The 13,467-nt window shown below is 41.8% G+C and overlaps 2 pseudogenes; one reads left to right on the top strand and one right to left on the bottom strand.

The window, feature by feature from the left end:
* The first annotated feature begins 1,047 nt into the window (after positions 1 to 1,047).
* On the top strand, positions 1,048 to 6,648 carry LOC139823282 (uncharacterized; annotated as a pseudogene).
* Positions 6,649 to 9,707: 3,059 nt separating this feature from the next.
* Positions 9,708 to 12,649, bottom strand: LOC139823283 (uncharacterized; annotated as a pseudogene).
* Between the last annotated feature and the right edge of the window lie 818 nt (positions 12,650 to 13,467).

Consider the following 13,467-nt stretch of genomic DNA (forward strand, 5'->3'; position numbering starts at 1 on the left):
GTTTTTTTCAACAGGGTGGTTCTGCGCTTTTATTCCTATCGCACCATTGTGCATTGGATGGCGATAATTTCTATCGCTATTGCTATCGCTGTCGCTATCGCTATCGCTATTGCCTATTGTGCAAGGGGCTTTACGAAGACAATATAATTTTATAAACTTCTATTTTCAACTAGATGGAAAGTTATATATCGCGCTATATTGCGCGAAAATCCAAGTTTAGGGGTTTAGTTCACTTTATTATCTTGCAAAATTCACAAAAATTAGCTGCCGAAAGCTGCCTATCATGCCGTAATGATTTTTTCGCTATCAAGAGACACGGCAGTGTCTCGCGCCAAGTACGCGCGGAGCGAGATTATCGCTACGTTGCTCGTTTGCGACTTGTCAATTGTTTTGCTTCAGGACAATGACTCGACTTGAAAATGCTTATGTCCTTTTGTTCTTTCGGTAATTCTATCCCTAATAATAACAAATCATACAATATACATATCCCGGATCGATGTTTACGTCGATTAGTGTTTTCGATAAAATTTACAGTTATTTCATTTTTATTTATTTCGGTTTATTTTAATGTTCTAAGTTTTCATACTCAAATCAGTTTTTTAAATTTTGTATGCTTTTATTACAGGAACTAGTGATCAACAATTACTACAATATACTCGAAAGGAAGTTTTTATAATCGTCAAAAATCATTTGAAAGACGGATTAAATGTTATAATAGAACACCTGGAAAGAACAATTTTCGAAAAAAGTGGACGTTCCGTACAGGTACGTGAAGATATGAGAGCTTCCTTTTCCTCATTATTCTGTAAAATGAAAACCATGTGGCAAAAGGTCAATAGGACAGAGGAGATCTTTTTCGAAAACTACGAGAAATGGCTTAGTGAACCCGTATTCCTTCCACTACCTGCTATTTTTCAAAAGATACCGACCAAGAAAAACGGTCGCCCTTCCTCGGAGTTTGTGTCTTGCAGTGAAAGGTCAAAACAAAGGAAGACCGAAAGAATTCGTACAACATCGACCTCAAGCGAATTAGCATATGCCACTCAAATGAGTTTACGATCTGCAGGACAGTTACACGCTTCGAAACTTGTGAAGGAAGCAGCACTGACGAGTCCAACGAGAGCTTTGAGGTACCGAAAAGCTTTCCAATCAACAATAAAAAGTACATTATCTGATGATGCTGCACTTTCCGTTTTGGTAGAATGCAAATTATCCAAAAGTCAGTACCAAGGACTAAGATCAGTGAGCAAGGAAAATAATTGTAAATTGTATCCTCCTTATAAGAAAGTGATACAAGCAAAAAAACGTTGTTATCCACCTCGTACGGCTGTTAGTATCACAGAGAGTAGCGCAAAAGTCCATTTACAAGCTTTATTGAACCATACAGTCGAGCGTATTTTATTCCTCCAAGATGACGTAATTCGAAGTTTGACGCAAAGAAATGGAAATAATATGGACTTTATTTGTAAGTGGGGTTGTGATGGTAGCTCTGGACAAAGTGAATACAAACAGACATTTATTGACGACAGCAAATCAGATGCGAATGTGTTTCTTACTTCACTTGTGCCATTACAACTCATGTCTGTCGATCACGAATCGAAGGCACAAATCATGATTTGGAAAAATCTTAGGCCTTCATCTCCTCGATTTTGCAGACCATTAAGACTACAGTTTCTGCACGAAAACATAGAGTCGATAGTCAACAAAGCGCAATACATCGAAGAACAGATTAAAGCACTTGGTCCTTTTAAAACTGTCATAGATGGAAAGGAAATTTCGACTGTGTTGTAACCGAACGGTGCATAACCGGGCTACGAGACACGCTATTTTGTCCTCTGATCGTGAGTCATCGGTCGCCACTCGGTTTATCCTATTTCCACCGAGAAGGTAAGTATCTATGACGTATGGTTAATCAATTTGTTTAAACATTCCCCTTTTCAGGTTCCCGCCACGGATGCCTCATCACCGTCGCCTATCCTCGGATCCTAGCCGCTTCACGCCGACCAAGGTCAACCAAGAACAACGATGGATGACCACCGCTTGTTCAGGTAAGAGTGACTATCACGTGTTACCGTAATTAATTAATCCTCCTTTATTTTCAGATTCCCGCCACGGGTGCTCGATCTCCAGCGCCTGCTCTCAGATCACCGATATCAATCACCAGCCTAAGTCAACGTGGGATCAAGATGGCTTACCACCGCTTGATCGGGTAAGTTACAGTACCAATGGTTAATTGACTCAATTAATTCTTCTTATTTTCAGGTTCGCGCTACGGGTGCCTCATCTGTGTCGCCGACCCATGGATCACCGCTGCTGCACACCGCCCGGGACCAACGCGTACACAAGATGGCCGACCACCGCTCTCACGGGGTAAGTATAAGTAACGTGGTTAATCAACTTAATTAATACCGCTTCTTTTCAAGTTTCCGGCACGGATGGCTCATCTGCATCTCCCACTGTTGAAGCACCGATGATAATATAATTTTCGACCCGGATTGACGCTTTCGCAAGATGTCTGCCCTCCGCTTGATCAGGTAATGTTCGGGCGCGCAATAAACGCGCCGAACGAATCGCCGAATCCGTTCCGCGAGAACGCGAGATATTACGAATGGCTTCGTTCAGCCCTTTAACTGTGAGACGACCGGGGTTTCAGTTACCCGCGGACTCGATCGCTTGTTAGGAGGTTGAGTGGAAGGCCCAAAAGACAGCAATTGATAATATATATATGCTTTATTCGATATAGTAAAACAAAACTGACGAAACGCGAGGTATACAGAATTTATTAGTGCGACTACACTCGGCGCGCTGCGACTTGTAGTGTGAAGCGCGGTGTTACAAAGAGCGATTCTACCGAAACGCGGCTTTACAGAAACGATAGACGGTATCGCGAATGCAATTGTCGCGGTGTGACGGAGTTTGCGAAACGCGGTCTTACGTCCGATGCCTACAGAGACGCAGTAGGTAGATATGGTAGGAAGCGAGGCACCGGGAATACGACAGCGAGAGGCTCGCTACGAGGCCGAGTGGGCTCGACCCCGCGGGATCGTGTTCGTCGGTTGGGTAGGCTGGAGTTCGGGGACACCTGAGAGCACTCAGTCGAGACTCGGAGCACCGGACCTCGTTTGGTGTGTCGCCCTAGGAAGTTGGATAGGGTAGGCTTCGTCGAAGGCAGCAGAGAGCCGGAGATAAGACGAAGTGCCGGCTCCTGTCGGAGCGCCGGCTTATATACCGCGGCGCGGCGGGTTTGTTGGAAGGGAGGCCGGCGGTCGGGCGAGCCGCGTGGGGATGCTGACGCGCGCTCGCCTTCGGCGCGGCTCGGCTTCTTCCGGCGGTTCCGAACTTATCGAGCATTTTGTGTGAGAAGCAAACGAAAAGTATATCGCAGTACATATAACGGTTAGATATACGCTTTTACGACAATAGATTGCGGGAATCCCGAACAGGTAAGTAGAAGGTAAGTAATCGATAACTCCGTTGATATTTTCACAAATGATTGTTCCATTTATTCATAATTATCGTTTTACAAAGATGGTTGTTCACAAATTTTCTTTCCGCGCAAGATGGCGGTCGCACGTCTCGCCAAGTGCGAAGTTTCCGTTTCTGTACTCTAAGACCGTTCGCCTTTCATATCGACGAATTGTAACGCGTTATGCGGGCGTTTCCGTTTGTTCCGGACGCTGTGGCAATCTAATATCGTAATTCGGAGCACTATCGCGATAATTACTGCGACACGCCGAGATATACGCGCGAGACGGGTGTTACCTATTCGAGCGCCCACGAGAGACTGCCTCGAGTAATCTCCCTCGCTGTGGCTCCCCACCTACGATATTTTACCCCCACCATGGTGTCACGGCCGCTTTCTCTTTCGGTACTTTTCCACGCTACGCAGTTACAATAGTTGTTTACCGCTTTCGGCCGTGCCAGATGTTCGCGGCGGAAATTTCCACTTGTTTCGCTTTAAGGGCGATGCGCTTTATCGAGGTTCGGGTAGTGGTTTTCCACTGAATTTTCGACTTTCTACGGCGCCGGCCTGCGCGCACGTTCTCTCCTTCGTCCCTATAGAGGATTCCGGACCGAATTCCTGGAGAAGACGTCTAGGTCAATTTCGCGGTACCCGCCGTTGTCGGCGACCCCCGGTGCTCGCTTCCACGATTCCTACAAGCGCTATTTCGGACTTTGTTCTCGTTGCCGACGTCCGGGTAACGATTTCGCGGACCGTCCCCGTAACTTTTGTCCGGGTGATCGGATTTTGACGGCGACCTGTTCCTCGGGTGTGCCAGGTCTCGCTCTCGAGGCACCGTGGAGTTTTCCCCGTAGATGACGCCTGGTTCGCTATCTCGTCACCTAGTGCCCGGATCGCGGCGCTCTTCGTGATTGCCCCTATTTTACGAGTCGGTGGTTCGGCACAGGTGATTCTTAGTCGCGCGCTCCGCACGGTTCTGGTACTTTGTGTCCGCGGTTCGCCATCTCGTGACCCAGTGCCCGAATCGCGGCGCTCTTCGTGCGTGCCCCTATTTGACGACTCTGTGGTTCGGCACAGGTGGTTTTTAGTCGCGCGCCCCGCGCGGTTTGGCATTTCGTGTCCGCGCTTCCGAATGTCGTCGCTAGGCTCGATCGGCTTCGCGATTTTTCGCGAATTCGGGTCTGAGCGTTCCCGGTCTGAAAATTGTGTGTGGCCCGACGCCTTATGTTATCCGCGCCGTATTGCGATCCATGCGCAAACAAATGAATAATATTTACGGTCGAGCCGGGCACTATTGTGCCGGAAAACAAAATAAAACTGTATGGATCGGCCAAAGAAAGGAAAGGGAAATACTTACTGACTATATGAGCCGCAGCTCGGCGACCGCTGTCGCACAACTTAACCCTATCTTATTTCCTACTGCGCCGGACGGATCAAAATCAAAAGGAAAGGACACTACGGTCAAACAAAATCAAAATTATGTTACGTATAGTGGTGAGCCTTTGGCTCCATAATACTATCCGTCCTCGGAACGCTTCGCGCTGTTACTATTCTATCGTGTCGCACGTGGCCTCTCGATGATAGAACCGCGCGTTTCTTCACTTGGATGCGTAGTTGTCGTCTTCGTCCCATCAGGTGGCCGACACGGCGCATACGGCTGCAGTGTACAACATGGCATTTACAATGATCGATGGTAAAGTGTGCAACGCATTGACATCTAAGAAATCTGCGCAACGTTGCTATTTGTGTGGAGCTACAAGTAAAGATTTTAATAACATTGATGCTATGTTACAAAAAAAGGTCGATGAAAATAATATGAAGTTTGGGTTGTCGACATTGCATGCGTGGATACGTTTTTTCGAATGCTGTTTGCATTTGTTCTACAGACTCGATGTTTAGGATGGTTAAACGTTCCGATCCATAGCGGAGTCGAAATAAGAAAAGTATTTCGGCAGCGACGGGAGACAAAAGTGTTTTCATCGCCTTGACATTCAACGTGACGACCGAATGTACAAACAGTGGAGATAAGGCATTGCCGAGTTAATTGTTCGCACGCGTTCGCTTTGTCTCCACTGTTTATAATTGTCGACGACGAGCATCTCGGAGACTTCTCTCTGGAACACAAGCTATCGAAAAGTATCGAACATGCGAGAACCCCCCGAGAGTTTAAAAGGACGAGCGCCCTTGGCCACCAGACCAGTCGCTCTCTGCTTTTCGAGTTGTTACTGTAAATATAGTTAGAGTCGCTCGCTCTTTTCGTTCGTTACTGCTACCGCGCGAACCGATATCTCTTAGCGTTGATCGCTCTTTTCGTTCGTCGCTGCTTCCGCGCGAATCGAATTCTTATCTTGTTGTAAATAATTGTAAATAGTGAATAAACGTTAGTCTGTTAACTTTCTGCTTGTTTCTTTGTCATTCGCGGCTCGAGCCTTCTCTCGCGCTCTCGGTCCGCTTCCGAACACTCGACATTAAAAAATGGCAAGTGCGTTGTACGAAAAAGAAGCAGATGACAAAAGACCGCAAGAGAAAAATCCAAAAGGGATTTCGGTTTAAAATTGGGGCTAAACATCGATCGTCCAAAGCCAGGATACGGAAGTACCAATGATGGGAATACAGCTCGGCGCTTTTTTGAAAACTCGGCTGAGTCTGCTTCGATAACAGGATTGGACGAAGGTTTAATCAAACGCTTCCACGTAATTCTACAAGTTATTTCCAGTGGCCACGAGATAATTGTAACAAATTTCAAGAATATGCGGTTGAAACTGCAAGAAATTTGTCGAACTATACCCGTGGTATTATATGCCTACTACGGTGCATAAGCTATAATTCACGGTCCACAAATAATAGCTCATGCATTATTACCAATCGGCCAGTTATCTGCAGATGCTCAAGAAGCTCGAAACAAAGATATCAAAAGATATCGTGAAGACTTTTCAAGAAAGTGTTCAAGAGCCAAAACAATAGAAAATATTTTCAATCGGCTCATGGTAACTTCTGATCCATACATCTCCAGCATCAGAAAGCTGCCACAGAAGAAACCAAAGAGTTTGTCACGGGAAGTTGTAGAGCTATTACTCTCACCTACTGTTGCAACCGGAACCGAATCTGGAACTACGGTTGACACTGATTTGGAAGTTGATTCTGAATCTGGGGTGGATTCCTACTCTGACAATGATTCCAATTAATTTTTCTTAGTAATATTTTTTGTCAAATAAATAAATTTTATTCTTTAACGTGTTAATTTAAACTAAATATAATTGTGTCTTTCTCACAGTGACTGTTGCAACCGAAACGGAACATGGCTCTACGATTGACACGATTTGGATCTACGATTCGGAAGTTGATTCTGACGTTTTGATTCCGATTTTGACGTGGACTTAATTCTGATTTTGACATGGATTCCGATTAATTATCTCCAGTAATGTTTTTAAATCATGTTTTATCTTTTAACTACTATCGTTTTAACATTATTTTATATGCATATATATATTTGCTTAGTTGTGTTAGTATCGAGCCTATAATTTTTTTTTATTAAAAAATTTACATATTTTTCACACATGCGTTCACCATATTAGATGCCATTTTGGTTACAGTAGTTTTGGCTTAGGATTTGTAATCAGCGACCTCAAAAACCCCTGTATATTAATTTTCATTAAAATCTGATATCTTTTTCACATGTGTGACCGCTATATTAGATCCGCCATTTTGTTTACAATAATTTTAACTTTAGATGTGTAATCAGCAACCTTGAAAACACTTGTATACTAATTTTTATTAAAGTCTGATATCTTTTTTACATGTGTGACCGCCATATTGGATCCGCCATTTTGTTCACAATAATTTTAACTTCGGATTTGTAATCAGCAACCTCGAAAACCATAGTACAGCAATTTTTGCTCGGTTCTAAGTTCATTTGAGGTTTTGGCCAGCTTTTCGGGATTTGGCCCCACTTTGCGTCACAGTAAAGTTTTATTTTATGCTAGCAAGTTAATAGACCAATCAATTCTTTGATAAATCTCTTATTTGTACAAGACTGTTTATAATACAACATATATATACGTGTCTTAGATATTTAATATTGTTATGAATCTTGTATTCAATGATTAACATATTAATATCTTAAATTTTTTAGCCGCTGAATCTTTGCAAGAAAAAAGTTCTTTGAAAATATAAGATCAAAGCAGAAAATCGCATTTATTAGGCTTTTATCCGTTCAAAAGTAGAAAATATTGTGCATCAGGACTTCCAACTCTGTATAGATCAGGAACTTGAATGTAGTCATTCTTCCAATGATAGCATTGCTACCCTTCCAGAACAATGTTTCATAAATGTCAATGATGATGTGACTATACTGCTAATATAGAAATAGAATATGTTTGCAGTCCTGATAGAGATGACAGTCCTGATAGGAATAGCAGTCATACAAATATTAATTGCAATGAATTAGAAATAACATCACAACTCCTGCTTTTCAAAATAAAGAAAAACCGAGTTATATATTTTGACAGAACTTAAGAAATGGGGACTTTATGTTTCCAAAAGAAAAGTAGATGGTATCTTGAAATATTGAAGCCTATTTTTCTTTTCTTCCAATTCGTACAAAACACTTCTCAAAACTCTCCGTACTTCCTTACAAGTTATTGGAACAGGGCTTATGTGGTACAAAGGTATAAAACCTAATATTTGTGGTGTCCTGAGGTGGTTAAATAACACAGCCCCACAAAAAAAAATGAAATTTCTATCCGGCGGACCGGACTAGTCAATTCTTACGTATTTTGGGTCGCTGAATCCGAATCCGAGGTCAGAATTCAAAGTTGGTTCGTTTTTTTTCTAATCTCAAAAACATACTTTTTAGTACATTTTGAGCCGTAATGAAAAAGCGCGAGCTAGCTTCGAAATTCTGACCGTAGATTCGGATTCAAAAGCTTGAATTACATAACAATTGACTAGATTTTTTAATAAAAAAATGGCAGATCCAATATGGCGGACCCAATATGGCGGATGTTTTTTCAAATTAATCCAATTCGCTTGAAACTTGGTACTCGGGGGTTTTGTGGTCGCTGAGTACGAATCTGATGTCAGTTTTCCAAAATTCAAAATGGCAGATCCAGTATACCCGATGATTTTTTGAAAATTGACCAGATTCGCCTAAAATTGTTACTCGAGGGTTTTCGGGGTCGCTGAATACGAATCTGACGTCAATTCATAACATAATCACACTGAAAATGCAGTTTTTTTCCCACATGACTCTGAGAAAGTACAAATCTTATATATATATATATATATATATATATATATAGATATATATATTTGACGTCCAAGACCACATTAGAGTCAAAGTATATTTATGACTTGATCCTTCTGCAACCAGGGTACCTCCACGTGGTGACGGTGGGCAACGGATTTTATTCCAACGTTATAGATACGTATCTAACCCAGAAATTTCGCCTTTTTAGGGTTTTCAACCTAATACTTGCGACTGGTATGATTACGTCACTCACACACACACTGAACTTGACGCAGCTTCATCTGAATCACGCGTGACCCTTCCGCAGCCGGCGCCCAAACTGGGGCGCCGTAAAGCATCACGGCCTGCACGGTCGTGGCGTATAGTCGGCGAGCACGACCGCTCGCTCCTTCCAGGTTAGGCATCAGCCTTGCCAGGCTATTTGCCACACCTTTTGCCCTGGGAGTTAGGCAAGCAAAGTGCTCACCGAAACCCCAGGAGCCATCCAACCAAAGGCCCAGCACTTTCATGCTGGCCCCCACGGAGATACGGGTTCCTTCCACTTCTATATGGGCCACGGGCGGCTTCCCCGCAGACTTGTCGTAGAAAAAACAGCCTGCGTCTTCTGGGGGGCCACCCTAAGGCCCAACTTGCGCATCGTAGCCACCACTGCCCTCACTGCGACATTCGTTTTTGCTCGGGCCTTATCCCAAGTATCACCCTCGACTCCCAGGAATATATTATCGGCAAAGTCGTTTAGCCAACATCCCGGGAGGAGGGCGATCCGGAGGAGGTATTCATACCCCAGGTTCCACAGAAGTGGGCCAAGTACTGACCCCTGTGGAACCCCCCGCATGACCAACCCGACAGGAGGCTCTTGTACACCATCGCGGTCGGTGTACAAGAGCCTCCTGTCCCGGAGATAATCATGTATGACTGCCCTTAGATAAAGAGGGACGCTGTGGTGATTTAGCGCCCTCTTTATCACTGGCCACGGCAGGGAGTTAAAGGCGTTAGCTACAAGCTAACGCCCAACACCACCCTGTCGGGCTCCATCGCAGCCTCCAGGAGGGCCCGAATGCGTAAGATCGCATCCACAGTCGATCTGCCCTCCCGGAAGCCATCCTGACCAGTCGCCGATACTGGGTTTCCGACACCCTGCATCGTTAAAAGGTTGTTTACCCTCTGCCATGACGCGTCAAGTATCTAACCCAGGAATTTCGCCGGAATAAATCCGTTGCCCACCGTCACCACGTGGAGGTACCCTGGTTTGCAGAAGGATCAAGTCATGGATATACTTTGACTCTATTGTGGTCTTGGATGTCAAATATATATATATAAGATTTGTACTTTCTCAGAGTCATGTGGGAAAAAAACTGCATTTTTCAGTGTGATTATGTTATGATCTGACGTCAGATTCGTATTCAGCGACCCCGAAAACCCTCGAGTAACAAATTTTAGGCAAATCTGGTCAATTTTCAAAAACTCATCGGGTATACTGGATCTGCCATTTTAAATTTTGGAAAACTGACATCAGATTCGTACTCAGCGACCACAAAAACCCCGAGTACCAAGTTTCAAGCGAATCGGATCAATTTGAAGAAACATCCGCGATATTGGGTCCGCCTAGAGCCCTAGATAATCAGAGAAGCGACAACTCTACCCCCACCTAGAGTCCTATACCCCCACCATGGTTCCCATCGGGCCCGCAGCTGATCGCTTGTGAAAAAACTAACCTCTGAAGCGTCGTCTACAATACGCGGAGTAAAAAATAAGAGTAGGCGTAAGAAGTGAGAAGTAAGTGTAAAATAAAGCTAAATAAAGGCGTAAGCAAAATAAATTATTTTTATTTCTTAGTTCAACTTTAGCTCTTACACTTACAAGCGTACTATGAAGTAAGAGTAAGAAATAAAATGATTTATTTTGCTGATGCCTACTCTAGTACTTTTACTTATATCTTATTGAAATGATAAAGTAAGTAATGTTATTATCATAATGTGACATTTGTTTTGTTCATTGTCTAGGAACCAGTTCATGAAATAAAAATGGAAAACAATGTAACGAGACTGATACTACTTCTGTTCAAGTATCAATGAATATTCTGCAAAGGTCAGTATTAATAGCCGCTTTTGGAAAACAAAGCGATCAGTGAGCGGTCAGTGATTATTGGCCTGTACTATTAGATCTTTTTTAGACCAATTACATTGACCAGTTACTTAGCTGTTGTGCAACCGTTATTTCCTGAACGTACCCAATGTCATGTGCTTACAATTGTATAAAATGTCAATTAAAATTTTCATTTGTGTTATAACGTATGTTACAGATTCGTGCTATTGAAGAGAGACATTCAATCCCTTTTCTACTTTCCAAACAGAATGTTATACAATTGAGGAACTGAAATTGCAGTGTAGCAAAGCATCACAAGTTTATTCAAGACCTGAGAGTTGAACGTGACTTAGGCCTGCAGCAGTTATATGTAAGATGTTCAGTGAGATTGCCAAAATGGAGAAGACATTGCGTAAGTTACAGTCTACTGCTACTAAATGTAATTCCAAGAAGTGTACAACAAGGAAATAGACCTAACACTTGTGTTTATTATTATGTGTCATTATTATTATGTGTCATATTATTTGTAATATTTTTCTGATTACGAGTTTTATAATTATCCGTTATATTTGTTATACCTCATACTGTCTTTAAAATAAATGGCAATCATACATAATGTGTTTACTTTTTTATTCGAGCCTTGTCATAACATAAATACATAACATATATGTATATTCGTAATTCGTTTAAAAAAAAATTATAATAGTAATACTGAATTTCGAACTTATAAGAGAAAATAAAATTGCACGATATAAATACATATGATATAGATACATGTATAAAGTTTCTTGGTTGTCCAGTATATCAGCAGTGGTTGCACCCAACTAAAAAAGAATGCATAAACAAATATATACAAAAGGTCGACCACAATTTCAAATAAACCTGGAAAAGAAAAGAAAAATCCTTTACCTGATTATTGCAATCATTGTCGGAATCTTTTTGTGCCACTGATACTGTCATGTCCTCTTGCAATAAAGCCGATGATGCCTTTAGTCTACTCGTCAACAATGGATGTTTGGTTGATGGCGTTGAACAAGATGTAGATTCATTATCGATGGTTTTCATTGCATGTGTGACATCACTATGTTCATCTTTAAACCATCTTATACTCAGCCATAATTCCTCACCTTTATGAGTATTTCCTACTTCTAAACAGTCCTGTACCTGCTGGGAGAATGTATTTATCAGAAAAAAAATTATTTTTACAAACACTATGGCTGCGTTCCAATATTCTCACTGCCAGTACTGAAATCTATAGTTTCCGTTACGTATACTATAGATTTTCAGTACTGGCAGTGAATATCGGAACGCAGCATATATGATATTTTTGGCACAAAAGTGATAAAAATCGAGAGAATACTTACTTCATCACAAGTTAATATTTTCAAGCAGTATGCATGCTCATTCTCTTTTTCTTTACCTATAATAAGGATATTTGTTATATCCTTCAAACATTGTGCGGTTTTGTCGAAATCTTCGTATAATTTTTGGATTACAATGATTTTCACTGTCTTGAATTTCCTCTATTTGCAATGAGGGAATAGCAGATGTTTTCAGCCTTCGAAGAATTCCATTTCTCTTGTGTGCTCCACATAGTCCTCAGGAACAAAGTGCAACTGCAACAAAATAGACAATACATGATAAACATACACACATCTGAAGGCATGTTTCAATATTTTATGAATCTTATAAAATACCTCACAAACTCTGCTATTACATTTCAGACTCCACCCGGGACGGTTAATCCAAGCTACCCACGCATTTCGATGTTCCACATTTTTAGGAAATTTATGCATAGATAGTCTTTCTTTTTCGGTTGTTGTACACTCAAATACCTCACACACTTTTACCATTTTTATTCTTTATTCAAACTCTTGATTTCTGTAAAGACGACGAATGTAATAAGTTTATAAAAATATTTAAAATATGATCACATTCTCTCTCAATTTAGTTACAAGTGAACAGAAATATTACTGATTATTGTATGATATAACCCTCATCCACACAAAATGCATATATTTACGATGTCCCAAAAACTTCACGAATGTCTACAATTCTTTTCTTAATATAGTAAAAATGTATTAATCTGTTTCACTCACCAACCTTCTTTAACGACTTACTTTGCAGACAACCTTTCTGTCGGCGAGTGTACAGGACAATTATACGGCCACGCAATTTACAACTGTTTTTACTAGTCTGGTATACTGTTGCGCAGCGAGGTTTCAATGGCAATTACAATTAATGCAGACGTAAGTCGCATTAAGCAGTACTTAAAAAAATTTCCCGTTCGGGCAAAACGTCCGAACACGTTCGAGCACGCCAACGTCGCCAACCGACTCGTTGCAGCTATCAGTGGTGGCACAACGGAATCAGCTGCGGGCCCCGATAGCCTCGGTTTTGATTGGTTAACCCGCGTTTCAGCCAATCAGCAAGCGTGCCCTCAATGTCGCTTCTCTCGATTATCTAGGCCTCTAGGTCCGCATATTGGATCTGCCATTTTTTTATTAAAAAATCTAGTCAATTGTTATGTAATTCAAGCTTTTGAATCCACGGTCAGAATTTCGAAGCTAGCTTGCGCTTTTTTATTACGGCTCAAATTTACTAAAAAAATATGTTTTTTTGAGATTAGAAAAAAAAACGAACCAACTTTAATTCTGACCTCGGATTCGGA

This window comes from Temnothorax longispinosus, chromosome 12 (assembly GCF_030848805.1).
Source record: "Temnothorax longispinosus isolate EJ_2023e chromosome 12, Tlon_JGU_v1, whole genome shotgun sequence".
In the NCBI taxonomy this organism is placed as follows: Eukaryota; Metazoa; Arthropoda; class Insecta; order Hymenoptera; family Formicidae; genus Temnothorax; species Temnothorax longispinosus.